Below are 14,095 nucleotides of genomic sequence, written 5' to 3'. Positions count from 1 at the left end.
CCCAGCTGGTTCACTGCCACTTTTGTTACCCTTCATTGTAAGCTCAGCCAGCTGGACCGAAATTGCAGCTAGTTGACCATTGATGTTGTCCACCCATATCTCTAGACCAGCTATTTTCTCCTCTGTCATAGACATACTGATCGATGACTGAGATGACTCGGACGAAGATGATTCAGAAGCCACAACTGCTAACTGGATGGTTCGGAACTGATAATCTGTAACTGATCGAATTGTCTGACTAGCCGACTACTCTCACGGAACCATGACCTCTTAATGATGACGTCTGCGCGAGCGGTACCCATTAGTATGTATGCATGATTTTATATGTATGGTTCGTGGTGTGTGCGTTTATTATTTATGGATATATAAGATAAGAAGAACAAACGTTAGTCTAATTACACGTATCACAACATCTCTCTTCCACCCTTATTCCTCCACACACTCGATGGTCCAAGTCTCTTTCCTAGGATTTTGGTTTGGGGCTCACATTGTGGTCCAGGGGACGCGTGATGCCGTCGATTATTGCGGAAAAAATAAATCATTTATCGAACAATACCATTCGTTCTGACGTATCAGCGTTTAGTGACTAAGATATCGACCAACTTGGATTGTCCTCTTAAATAACTCGTCTTTTGTTATTTTGCGAGACGCGCTAGTTCGGGTTTTGACACCCATTGGGCGCATCTCGGATTTAGACGCGGTACGAGTTATTCTTTCGGTTCAATCGTTTGTTATTGACAATGATTCGTCCCCTTTTATTCATGTGGGTTCGTGTCTCGATTACGACGAGATCTTTTGGATCTATCGAGAGACGTAACCACGGGTTTATCTAGTGACGATATCACTTTTGGATTTTATTTTAGGGAATGCAATCATCGGGTAACATGTTTGTTTCTAGCGTCAAAAATCCACTTGCTCGTTTTGGCTACGTGAAAAGACGGTGAGTCTTATTCGATCGCACGATAATCTTTCGGCTAGCAACAACTCTTTATTTCTTCCAATTCACGGGATATATCATCTCAGTGTGGTCATAGAAAATCAATGTTTCGTTTAATCGCATGCTTATTCGAAGCAGGGATATTACCGTTCTTTTCATTTAGGCACGAATTAAGCAAACACGTAGATCGGGCCATATTTCTTGTAGTTTTGGTAACGGTCGAAATGATCGAGCCATTAGTCAAACCCACAGTCTCGTCCATATGGTGCAATTATGCGGTTTAGCTTAATTCGGCTTCGTGATTTTTAAGCGGCGTATATACCAGTTCGAGGCATGTATTTAACAACATTGGTTCATTTTCTTTAACTACCCTCGGGATTGACATATATCGTAGATGTGGAATGATTTTGGTCGTTTTTATTTTCTTTTATTTATTTAGTCACTTTTGTGGACACGTCCATTTCTCTTTAGAACAACGCAAAGCGTAACGTAAGAGCTCATTTTTTATTCGGAATGGACGGGCCACGTTCATGAAACTCTTTACGTTACAACGGGGTCGTTCAAAATAGAAATGTTCTTCGTTTTCGCTTTGTCATAATCTCGCTTTATCCCAACGAATTTAAAGAATGTGAATAACGGCTACCGTTAATATAGTCTTTTGAATCGAGATATAACTATCCTTAATACCAAACCGATCTTTACTAATACGTGCTTACGTCACAATGTATTTCCTGAACATGTGCCTTTTTCGGGACACGAAAAGGGACCAGGCGGGTCGCACAAGTTCATTCATACGAGGCGATTAAGTCGTCTTTAGTTCAAATCGTTTCGATGTTTTGAGGTAGTTTGTATATCGGTTTAAGAGTATATATTAACGTCTCGTTTCATTTTCTTTATGTATTTTAAGATTACACACGTATCATGGCATGGGAAACACGAAAGACGAAAAAAACAAGAAAAATACATTAAAAACGAAAAAACAATAAGAACATAAAAACGGAAAAATTGTAAAAACACGAAAAAAGAGAGGTAAAAAAACAAAATGTAAAAGCGCAAAAAAAAAACATTAAAAACACAAAAACAAAAGAAAAAAATGAGATAAAAGTGGAAAAGGGTGAAAACGCGAAAACATATAAACGTGTTAACACAAAAAAAAACACACACGCAAAATATGAAAAAACACAAAAAAAATGTACAAACCGTAAAAAACACAAAAACATGAAAAAAGTGGAAAACACCAAAATGTGAAAAAAAATGAAAAACGTGAAAAAATCGAAAAACACGAAAACATGAAAAAGTGTTAAAAACACGAAAAATGCGTTTGTAACGTTTTTTATGTTTTTCCGTGTTCTATTTTTTAAAATAATATATATTAAATATTTGAACAATTTATAGTAAAAAATTAAAATTTTAAAATAAATAAGAAATTACATTTGAGGATAATATTATCTTTTTAATAAAAATTTTATCTATTCCATTCTACCTTATTCCACCAACCAAACATAGGAATAGTAATTCCTAAGAATTTCTATTACATTCTTTGCTATTCTATTCCTTTGGAATAACCATTCTATTCCATTCCATTCTATTCCGCGAACCAAACGGCACCTTAGAGTAATATAGAATGATACGATAATATGAATTTCAATTTGATAAACAATATAATCAAGGACCTAACCTGAGTTGCATAAACTTAAGGCAATTAAACCAACTTATCATTTTAAGGTTCCTAGCACGCAATTCCTTTGTTACATGTCGTAACGCAGGGACTAAGTAGTGTATAGAGTTTCAAATTGAGTTTTAGGCTAAACATTTATGTGTGGTTCAAAGTTTTGGGCTAAACATTTATGTGTGGTTCAAAGAGAGAAAGAAATAGAGGGAAGAAGAAGAGATAGAGGGATAAAGTAAAAGAGATAAAAGATAAAAATTGATTTTTTTATTATTATTTATGGGTCTCACTTTACTAATGACTTGAATGAAAATGATGAGGTGGCGTGTTGACCAGACGTTGACCAGTCAGTTTTACCGGCTATACACCAAAGTGGGAGGTCACCTATCAAGTCGTACATATTGGTGAGACAAATTACCAAAGTGTGAAATGAGGTAAATGTTGTACATCATTGATGAAATTTACCCAATATTCAAGGATCAATGATGTGGTAGAAACATATTTATAGTGCCACCTACACCCAAAACACATCTAAAAATTAGATACCATTAGAAGTCTTGTAACTTCATAATTTGAAGGAGTTAAAAAATATATAATTAAACATATAAAGGATTGAAAAAAGAAATTAACTGAATATAAAATGTTATATTCAACACTGCTGGTCCCACTGATTTAATAGGTTTTGGGGTGCTAGAAAAACTTCTTCGGGTGCGTGTGTGGCAGATGAAGCACATCTATCCATCCGTGGAATCAACTCTCCTGCTGTTAATTCTTTTCATATGATGGATGCAACAGTAAAAAGGTTGTTATTAATATCAGTAACATACCAAATAAATTAAGGTAGACACTATGGTTACTTTGTTTTTTTTAACAAAGTAACCATTATTTTATTTTTTTTCCACAATTGGATGATGACTTTGTTTTTACTAAAGCTGCTCTAATATCAAATTTCTGAATATATTTTTTTTTTTTTTTGGTAGAAAAGGAAAAGAAAAACGAATAACAACAAACTACCCAGGAATTAGCCTAGGGAAGCTAACCCCAATCCTATCTTCTAAGAGAAGATGAGAGATGAAACTAGGGGAAACAGGAAGGGTAGTAACGCCTAACGTCCCTTCATGGCCCGCCGCCGCCAAGCGATCAGCAACACGATTCTGCTCTCTAAAAATGTGTCTGAACTCTACGAACTCAAAGGAGGAGCAAAGCCTTATAATAGCTTTGATGAGGTTGCGATTGTTAAGACCCATAGAATGATTCTCAGAAATCATTTTGATTGCTTCCAAATTATCAGACTCCACAGAGAGCCTCTTAACACCCAGCCTTTTAGCAAGATTGATTCCAGTAAGAATAGCCCAGAGCTCCGCAGAAAAGGAAGAACCCAACCCTAAATTCTGGGAGAACCCAAAAAGCCAGACGCCCCCTACATCTCTAAGCACACCTCCAGCCGCAATCTTACCGTTACTGAGGCAGGAACCATCAGTATTCAGCTTCACAACCCCCTCTCTTGACCTGCTCCATCCCACGAGATGGACATCACAACACTGAGAGGCTCTGGCAAGGGACTCTCCTTTGAAACTATCGATAATAGAGAAAAGTTTTTTCGAGAAGAAATCAGCTAAGTTTGTCATAAAAACAGTTTTATCTCCAAAAATCTCCTCGTTTCTCCATTTCCAAACTTGGTGACAGATAATAGCAAAGAAAATGTCACCATGCTCCATGTATGGAAGCAACTTTCCTCTAACACCATCAGAGAACCAGTCGACCTCAGAATGTGCCATGAAGGAAGAGAAAATATGGTGTGGGAGAATTTTCCTCCAAACCTCTTTACTATTAGAGCAATCCCTAAGAGCATGGCACAAAGTCTCAATATGGCCTCTGCATCTACTGCAAGCTCCAGAATCAGCCAAGTGCCTTCTGTGCCTATCCGAATTAGTAAGAAGCCTGTCCTTAACGCCCAGCCACAGGAAACTCCTAATACGGAAAGGAACTTTAAGGGTCCAAATCGACTTCCACACATCCGAGGGAGGATCAGATCTAAAGAGAGAGAAAGCTTCAAAGGCCGATTTGCAAGAATAAACTCCATTGTTAGTCAGCGCCCAACAGTGCCTATCCAAGTCTTCCTCTTGATTACTCACCTTCACTCCCCGCATTCTAAGGAGAGTCTCAAGGCTAAAGAAAGTATCAAACTTTGACCAGATCCAGTCCCCTTCCGAGTCAACCACATCGGCAATCCTCCAGTTGCGTATATCACTAGGCGGGGGGGAAGAACACACCTCAATTAACGGTTTATCCCCAATCCAGTTATCAAACCAGAAACTAATGGACTTACCATTCCCCACCTCCAGGCCAACTCCCAAGCAGAACTCATCAAACACAGCACTAAGTCCTTTCCAGAGGAAGGAACAATTAGCAACTCTCTCTTTCGGGCCCCCGAAGATTTTGTCTTTCCGATACTTACCACAAAGGAGGCGAACCCAAAGAGAGGAGGGGTTTTGCCACATACGCCAAAGGAGTTTCATTAATAAAACTTTATTATTGTCCTTTGCTTTCCTAATACCCAGACCCCCAGAATCTTTAGGCTGGAAAACCTCACTCCAAGGCACAAGATGGATCTTCCTGCCCTCCGCAGCTTCCCCCCACAGGAACCTACGGTTAATCTTGTCAAGATCATTAAGCACAGGATCCGGAAGCTTACAAGCCTGCATGATGTGATTGGGAGCAGCACAATTAACAGATTGAATTAACGTGAGGCGGCCAGCGAGAGACAGAGTCTTGGCTTTCCAAGTGGCACACTTCGAATTAGCTTTATCCAAAGTCTCTTTGAAGGAGCCTTTAGACACACGCTCACTATGGAGGGGAACGCCCAGATACTTCCCAAGAGAATCAGTAAGAGGAATACCTGAGAGATCACTTAATCTCTTACAGACTCTCTGATTCATATTCTTAGAGCACATCATCCTAGATTTCTGGATATTAAGCTTCTGCCCAGAGGCCGAACAAAAACAATCCAGAATATCCATAATGACTCTCAACTGCTCCTCATTACCCTCAAGAAAGATAAGGACATCATCTGCAAAGAATAAGTGAGTCACCTGGGGACAGAAGCTGTTGATCGCCACAGGGTGGAAACTCCCATTATCAATCGCATCCTGAATCAGGTGAGAGAGCCTCTCCATAGCAATAACAAAAAGGAAAGGGCTCATAGGATCCCCCTGACGGATTCCTCTGCCCGGGGAAAATTCCTCCGACATATCCCCATTGACCATAACTTGAAACACAGGAGAAGAAATACATACCTTAATTAAACTTCTCCAGCTGTCCGGGATTCTAGCTCTCTCAAGGCTCTCCATCATGAAATCCCAATTAATTCGATCATAGGCCTTCTCTAAATCCAGCTTCAGAGCCACAATGCCTTTCCTCCCCTTCCTAATCTTCATCGTGTGGACCATCTCTTGGGCGATCACCACATTATCCATCATTTGTCTACCAGGCACAAAGCTACCCTGATTCTGACAAATGATCGCAGGAAGAATGCCACGGATTCTATTAGCCACAATCTTTGTAACAGTTTTGTAAAGAACATTACAAAGACTGATAGGTCTCATATGCAAAAAGGAAGAAGGCTTATCAATCTTAGGAATCAGAACCAGGAGGGTTCTATTAACCAGCTCAATATCCTTCGAACCACTGAACACCCCCAAGACAAAATTATAGATGCCTTCCTTCACTACATCCCAATGCTTATGGTAAAAGCCTGCCGGAAGACCATCAATCCCAGGAGCTTTAGAAGCCCCAATGCTGAAGATAGCTTGGTCAATCTCTTTTCGGGAAATAGGTTGAAAGGCCTCCTGACTACAATCCTCACTGATTAAAGGAAATGTAGTAATAGAGTGAGCCCTCTCCAAAAGAACAGGTTCCTCTTTGAACAGCTCTCTGTAGAAATCCAGGGCTAAGTTCCGAATAACCTCATCTTCATAAACCCAATCACCATTAGAATCCTTAATGGCCTCAATTCTATTTCTCTGCCTTCTGATCAGGGTAGAGAGATGGAAGTATTTGGTATTACGATCCCCATCTCTAATCCAGGACTTCCGAGACTTCTGGAACCAAAGGAACTCCTCCTGCCTAAGCACAGCCTCCAGCTCCTTCTGAAGGGTTCTGAGGAGGCCCTCAAGGCTATGATCAAACCTCCCCTCCAACCTGCGTTGAATGCCCTCCATCCTCTTTAATAACTTGTTCTTCCTTCTGATAATATGCCCAAACACATTCCTATTCCACCCCTGCACCTTATTCCTGAACCCTTCAGCAGCTTGCAGTACATACGAATGAGGTCTCCAACTCTCATGAACGAACTCTTTAAACTTAGGATGGGACTCCCACGCCAACTGATACCGGAACGGTCTCTTACCCCTAGGATGCTTACCTCTCAAAAGTCTAAACAAAATAGGACAATGATCCGAATGACGGAACGGGAGGTTCAACACAGAGCACTCGGGGAAGGAAGTTAGAGCTAAAACATTAGCGTAGACTTTGTCCAATCGAACAAAAGTATTATTATGCTTCCAAGTGAATTTATGACCAGAAGCCCCCAGATCGGAAAGCCCACATAAATCCATACTATTCTTGTGATGCAGACAGCGATTAACATAATGATTGGATCCCCCTCTCTGATCACTCATAAAGGCGATATCATTGAAGTCACCCGCCACAAACCAGGGCTCCGAAATGCTGACACTCATAGAATAGAGAACCTCCCAGAGTCGTTTTCGATTAGACAAGATAGGGTCAGCATACACAAGGGTAATAAAAAAGGGAGTATTGCCGGAAATACTCACTTTACAATGAATGAACTGCTTATCCATGCTAAGAATATCAAAATGAATCCAATCTGGCCTCCAAAAAAGCCAAATCCCCCCAGCCCGGCCAGTTGCCTCCGATCTAACACAGTGCCAGTTCTTAAACTTCTTAACCACCTCATCTGCTTTCTCACCACTAATCTTAGTTTCCAAAAGAGCAAAACAAGATGGATTAAACTGCTTAATAAGATCATTAATATGGATACGGGTAGCCTTGCTAGCCGCACCCCTAACATTCCAAAATAACAAATCCATAGAAAGGAGGACAACTGACCACACCCCTACCCTAAGCTAGGTATTTACTAGGGGCTCCTGAGAGCCTTACCGAGGTACCCCCGGGCCCCCTCTTATCTGGAAACGCCAAAATGTTAAGGCCACTTTTTTGTTTTCCTTTAAGCTTTTTCATATTAGTTTTGTTAACTCCCATAGATTTCCCAATCCCAGGATCAATACCAGGAACAGGAATACTAACCTCATTTGAATTCTTCATCCTTCTAGCTGCAAGGGTCAGGGTCCCCCCCTGGGCTTCATCCTTAGAGACAAAAAGTGGGTTCACAGATTCAACCACCTTCTCGACTGGATCTACAGACTCTAATCCTGGAATACTCTCATCCATATGATTCTCATCTTGGTCTGACTCTTGAACTTCCTCAATCATCAGGGCCCCAAATCTGGACCCAGGCAAGGCTACTGAAGAAACCCCAGCCTCCTTTCTAGCTTTGAGGACAGGCTTCTCCTTGACATTTGGAATAACAGTAGCTTTAGGAGAAAGGGACTTAGAATTTGTGTTGATATCAGGAGGACGATTGTGAACCACTGCAGGTTGATTCCTACGTCTAGCGGGCCTCTTTGCCACCATCTAGGGACCAAAGTTCCCCTCATACCCCTGGTTCCCTCCAGTAATCTGCACACTACTCTCAACCCTCTCTATAACAACCCTCTCCCTTTTAGGGCAACCCTCCTGAGAATGACCATACATGCCACAATCATAACAGATGTTATGTAAACCTTCATACTCAATAAAGAACACTTTATCCTGAACACAGAACTTAGAAAGTAAAGGTTTAGCCAGATCAACATCTATACATACCCTAGCAAACTTACCCCTAATGGCCCCAATTGTAGTCTTGTCCACATGGTGGACCTTACCAACCAAACCTCCTATTTTACTCAGAAAGTTTTCACTGTAGTACTCAATGGGAAGGCCCGGGAATCTTACCCAAGTCAAGATCCTGTTAACCGAACAGTCGTGAGGATTAAAATTAGGAACCCAAGGCCTTAAGGCCAAAACATGATTGGAAATGATATATGGGCCTCCCTTGATAACCGAATTATAATCCTCAACCCTAGTAAATTTAATGACATAGTAGTCATTTTCCAGGTCAGTAATACTGACTTTACCTTTCCTTGCCCACTGCGCTTGTATTCTTTGGGCAAAATAGTTAAAACTAATTCGCTTACCCAGGACAGTAACAATCAAAGACACCTTCCACTTCTCTCTAAGCTCACGCTTCTCTGCAGCGGAAAGTCTAATGACCGGACAGAGAGGATCCTCCTGGCCATTATCTTCCTCATCAGAATCCGAGAACATATCATCAGAATCTCCCACCATTAAAACTTCCTCTAAAACCGGCTCTTCCTCAGCCACCCCCATGACCGTGTCCTTCCAAGAGTTTTTACCAATCTCGCTCATCTGAACCCTAGGTCTGGGGGAGACCGTCTTCCCATGAGCTACTCCTACAACACCCACCCTTCCCGAATTATTAGAAACATCCAGACCCGAGGCAGCCTGCCTAATGAAATTGCAAGAAATATATTATTATTTATTTCCTTATTTGTTTGTCGAAAAATATTATGTAAGAAAATATTTTCTAATTTTCCGTTATCTATTTGTTTCGAAAAATAAGTAAACGGAAAATTTAAGATTAGCTAATAATTTTTTTTATGAGGAGTAAAACATTTTCATAAACTTTTAGAACCATACTTCATTCATTTTTTACCATTTTGAAAACAGTAGCCACCCATCACTTCTTCTCATTTTCTGGTGTTGTAGCTATACATCGAAAAATATTTTATTTTCCAACACAATTTTTTGTTACCTAATATTTCTTGAAACACAATATTTTTCGACAAACAAATGGAGCTTATATATTTAGACACAAAATTTCTCATCAGTAAATCTTATTTCTTTCATTTCTCCCAGAGTCCCAGCAGTTGGAGGAAGCGTGGTACGAACAAATCCTCTGTGACTTCCTATCCTTTCATTATGTAGGAATTCCATCCGGATTAAAAGTCGAATTCAGGTGGAATCATAATTGAATTCGGCTACTTATTTAATTAATAAGAAATTAAATAAATAGGAACCCTAGTTAAGTTCATTCTAGCTAATTAATTAAGTAATAATAAAAAATACTAATCTATTCAAGAATTAGAATACGTATGTAACTAGAATTAATTAACTTTCTAATCCTTATGGGATAAGAAAGTCTAACCTATAAATAGAGGGTTAACCTAAACATATAGACAACATACAATTGACTCAGAGAAAAATCACTCTCCCTCTCTCCCTCTCCCTTTACTCGGCTGACACGCCGCTCTCTTTCTATCTCTTAGCGAGACTTCATTTTTAGTTCGTGGATTATTCGTTCTTTCTTTTAAATAATTTTAGCGTGGAAAAAGCGTGACTAGTGATACAAGTTCGTGGTTCTAAAGAGATTATTCCGATCATTACTCAAGTTTAATCAAAGCCCCAAAAGGTAAACCTCAAACATGTATTTAAGTCTATAATTATTTGGGTAGTAAAATCCTTCATTGGTATCAGAGCTCTAAAATTTGTGTTCTAGTTTATTAATTCACAATGAATAGTCGAAACGATAAATTTATTCATATAAAGTTTAATTAATATGTTGAGATTAATTTTTATATGATCTGAACGTATTTAGTAGACATTTTTACGTCAAAATAGACTACAAAATCACAAAAGACATTGTTCATGTGATAGGGACTCTGTTTTTATGCTTTAAAACATTATTCTAGTATCAGACAAGGCATGTGGTGTATATATCTCAAAAGCGGCTTGTCATTTCAAAAATCTGACCTCACCAACGTGACTGGAAACTCTAAAAACTCTAAGAAGAACATAATTCAGGGACCAATCGGAGTCACCAAGACGGCGCATGGCCACACACGCTGCCCTCACTGCCTATATGCATGGGCATCACATGCCACATGGCCCAATCGTCGAGTGCCACCTGACGCGTGGGAACCGCTTTGCGCCGACGCCCTAGGTGGCGCGTGCGGTGGCTTCATGAGGTATTTTCACCTCCATTTTTTTTTGAAATCATATTTAATGAATTTTTTGATTTTTTGAGATATTTTATTTAATTTTTCCATAAATAGAATATTTTATTTTGAATTAAAGAAGGTTAAAAAATTACTTCATTTTACCAAAAATCATGGAATATTGAAGAAAAATTCCAATTGTTCCAGAAAAATATTTTGGATCAAATGAAATTGTTCAAAATTCATTGTTGATGATAAAGTTTAAAAACTCTTTAAATACCGATTCTATTTCTTTAGCAGTTATGACTATTATTGTCCTAGTTCCCATCATCACTCGCTATCATATTCAGATTATCAAGCTAATAATTCGATGAAGAAATCAAATATTACAAGATGATTTGTTTTATGGATAGATATTAATTATTGTGATATAATTTCATTTTATTTTATAAAGTTTGCTGATATTGAATCTAAAATTATTTATTATTTTAGTTAAATGATAGTTATATGCATAAATTATTACTTAGATAACTTAACATAAAACAAAAGAATTATTATCCATCTTGTATAAGATGCAAGTTAATCCATACAACATAGTTCTCAATGCATGTTATCTAATTAGTAAAGATGATCATTAGAGAACAAATGGTGATTAGAGCCTAATTAGGTTTGTTTTTCAAATTTAGATCTAGTGAGAAACTTTGTTGATTAGATATAAGTTGTATAGAGAACAAAGACGTATTGATAGAGGTGACTTTTGCATTGTTCAACTTTTGAGTTGCTTAGTATGAAACACAGTTTAATTACCGCATTCAAACACATTCAGACACAGTTTTTTCAAAGTCAATAAAGAAGGTCTCTCCCTTCTTTTCCTCTTTAGCTCCAGCTACAGCCTTAATGTTGAAAACTAATTCAAAGTTGACTTGGTACTTGATATTTAGCTGATATTTCTGATGTAGTTAAAAATATTTAATTGATATTCTGTTACTGCAGTAGTGGCTAATAAATCTGAAAGTAGTTCAGATTTTTAGGGAGTCAGTTTTTTGTAAGCCTATAAAAGGCACCTTTATCTTTGAATAAATGAGGCAAAAAGTGATCAGCTCTTGACTGCTATATTTCTTCTTATTTTTTAGCTTTAAGTCTATTGTTTTCTGTTTTACCCAACATCTTTGGTATCAGAGCAGGTTTGAGAAAGAGAGTAGAGAGTGTAAACACGTGAGGTGAGTGAAACACTTGAGTGAAAATTCAATGGCCAGTAATGGGACTGTGATGAGTACTTCACAACCTCTCATCACAGTCCCATTACTGGCCATTGAATTTTCACTCAAGTGTTTCACTCACCTCACGTGTTTACACTCTTTACTCTCTTTCTCAAACCTGCTCTGATACCAAAGATGTTGGGTAAAACAGAAAACAAGAGACTTAAAGCTGAAAAATAAGAAGAAATATAGCAATCAAGTGCTGATCACTTTTTGCTTCATTTATTCAAAGATAAAGGTGCCTTTTATAGGCTTACAAAAAACTGACTCCCTAAAAATCTGAACTACTTTCAGATTTATTAGCCACTACTGCAGTAACAGGATATCAATTAAATATCTGTAACTACATCAGAAATATCAGCTAAATATCAAGTACCAAGTCAATTTTGAATTAGTTTTCAACATTCCTCCGTAATTCAAAGTTAGTATAGACACTGAGTCGGAGGACCTGTGACGAAAACCCACAACGGATGGTTAAAGCAGTTGGTTCCATTGGTTTAAAAATAAAAATCACGAAAAGGCCCTGAAGGATTGTGTATCGGTGAGTAGGCAACTAACGGCGCCCCCTGGCAGGTATGCGTCCCCCGAACGCCAGACGCGGCCACCCGACTCCCATTGGGCGGGCGCCCAACGAACGTGGGGCGTCGTCCAACGGACGTCGGACGTGCGCCTAATGATCGTTGGGCGAGCGCCCAACAGCGTTGGGCGCACGCCCGACGGCAGTTGGGCGCGCGCCTAACCAAGGTTGGGCGTCGCCCAACCTGGTGTTGGGCGTCCGCCCAACACCCGTTGGGCGCACGCCCAACTTTGGGATCCGTGCCTATAAAAGGCACGGATCCCCATGCATTTGGGAGAGGATGATTTTGGGAGCTTCTCTTTCTAGAATATTTTTTTAGAGAGAGAAAGTAAATTTTGGGGAAAAACATTTTCTTCCTAAAAATTGAAAATTTCCAAAAAGTTAAATATTTTACAAAAAACACCGAAAAACACTAAAAATCACAACTCGTGGAATCAACTGACTTCGACTGTCAATACTAGAGGTGGCAAAATGACACACGACCCGATTACACGACACGAACACGACACGGATTTTTAGTGTTAGTGTTGAGCTTAATAGGTAATGGGTCATTTTTGGGTTGACACGAAACTGACACGCTAATTTTTGGATTGGGTTAGTGTTGATATGTGAACCCGAAAACGACACGAAATGACACGGATATTGAAAATTATTGTTATATTCTCTCATGTTTTTTATGTCACTTTATTAATAAAGATAATAAAATTATAATTATTAATTACAAATATTAATTTGAATTTCCTAAATTGTTATAAACACATTACATAACCCTCTAACATGATATTATCGAACTTTTCGATAATTATTGTTAGCATACTAATCTAAAAATGATATAAAATGTTTAAAAACAGTACCAAATCTTCTTATATTTTTAAGAGTTATTATTAATATATACGCATAACAAAATTACATGTAACCCGAAAACACGACACGAAATCGACACTAACCCGAATAGGTTAACACGACTTTGACACGAAAGTTTTTGGGTTGGGTTTGGGTTTACTCTTTTTGACACGAACCCAAAATGACACGACACGAACACGACTCGAACACGATAATTGCCAGGTCTAGTCAATACCAATCTTGAGGTATTATCTAAGGACTAGACTCGTTTAAATTATTTATTTCGTTTGTTTATTTTATTTTTAGTTTTGTTTATTTATTTATTTGTTTAGTTAGTTATTTATTTATCACGTTTATTTATTTTCTCATATTTATTTAATTCCCGTCCCGTCTCAAATAAACGTTTTAGTTTTGTTTTAAAATAAAAAACCTCTTTTTAAGTCCCAATACGAACCGTGATCCTGTCTAGGGGTAGTTCGGGACTAAAACGTTGTAAATATAGAATTTTAAAAGTTTTTTAAATTAACGTTTTGAAATGAAACATCGTTTTGGGAGACTCCGTTATAGACGATGACCCGAGTTGGGTAGTTCGGGGACCAAAATGATAGAATAGATTAAATCTAAAGCCTTTTAATAAATCTGGAAAGTTTGGGGATCGTTTTTGATATTCTG

Source organism: Euphorbia lathyris, chromosome 2, assembly GCF_963576675.1.
Source record: "Euphorbia lathyris chromosome 2, ddEupLath1.1, whole genome shotgun sequence".
Taxonomy (NCBI): Eukaryota; Viridiplantae; Streptophyta; class Magnoliopsida; order Malpighiales; family Euphorbiaceae; genus Euphorbia; species Euphorbia lathyris.
Note: the sequence above shows the minus strand (reverse complement) of the source record.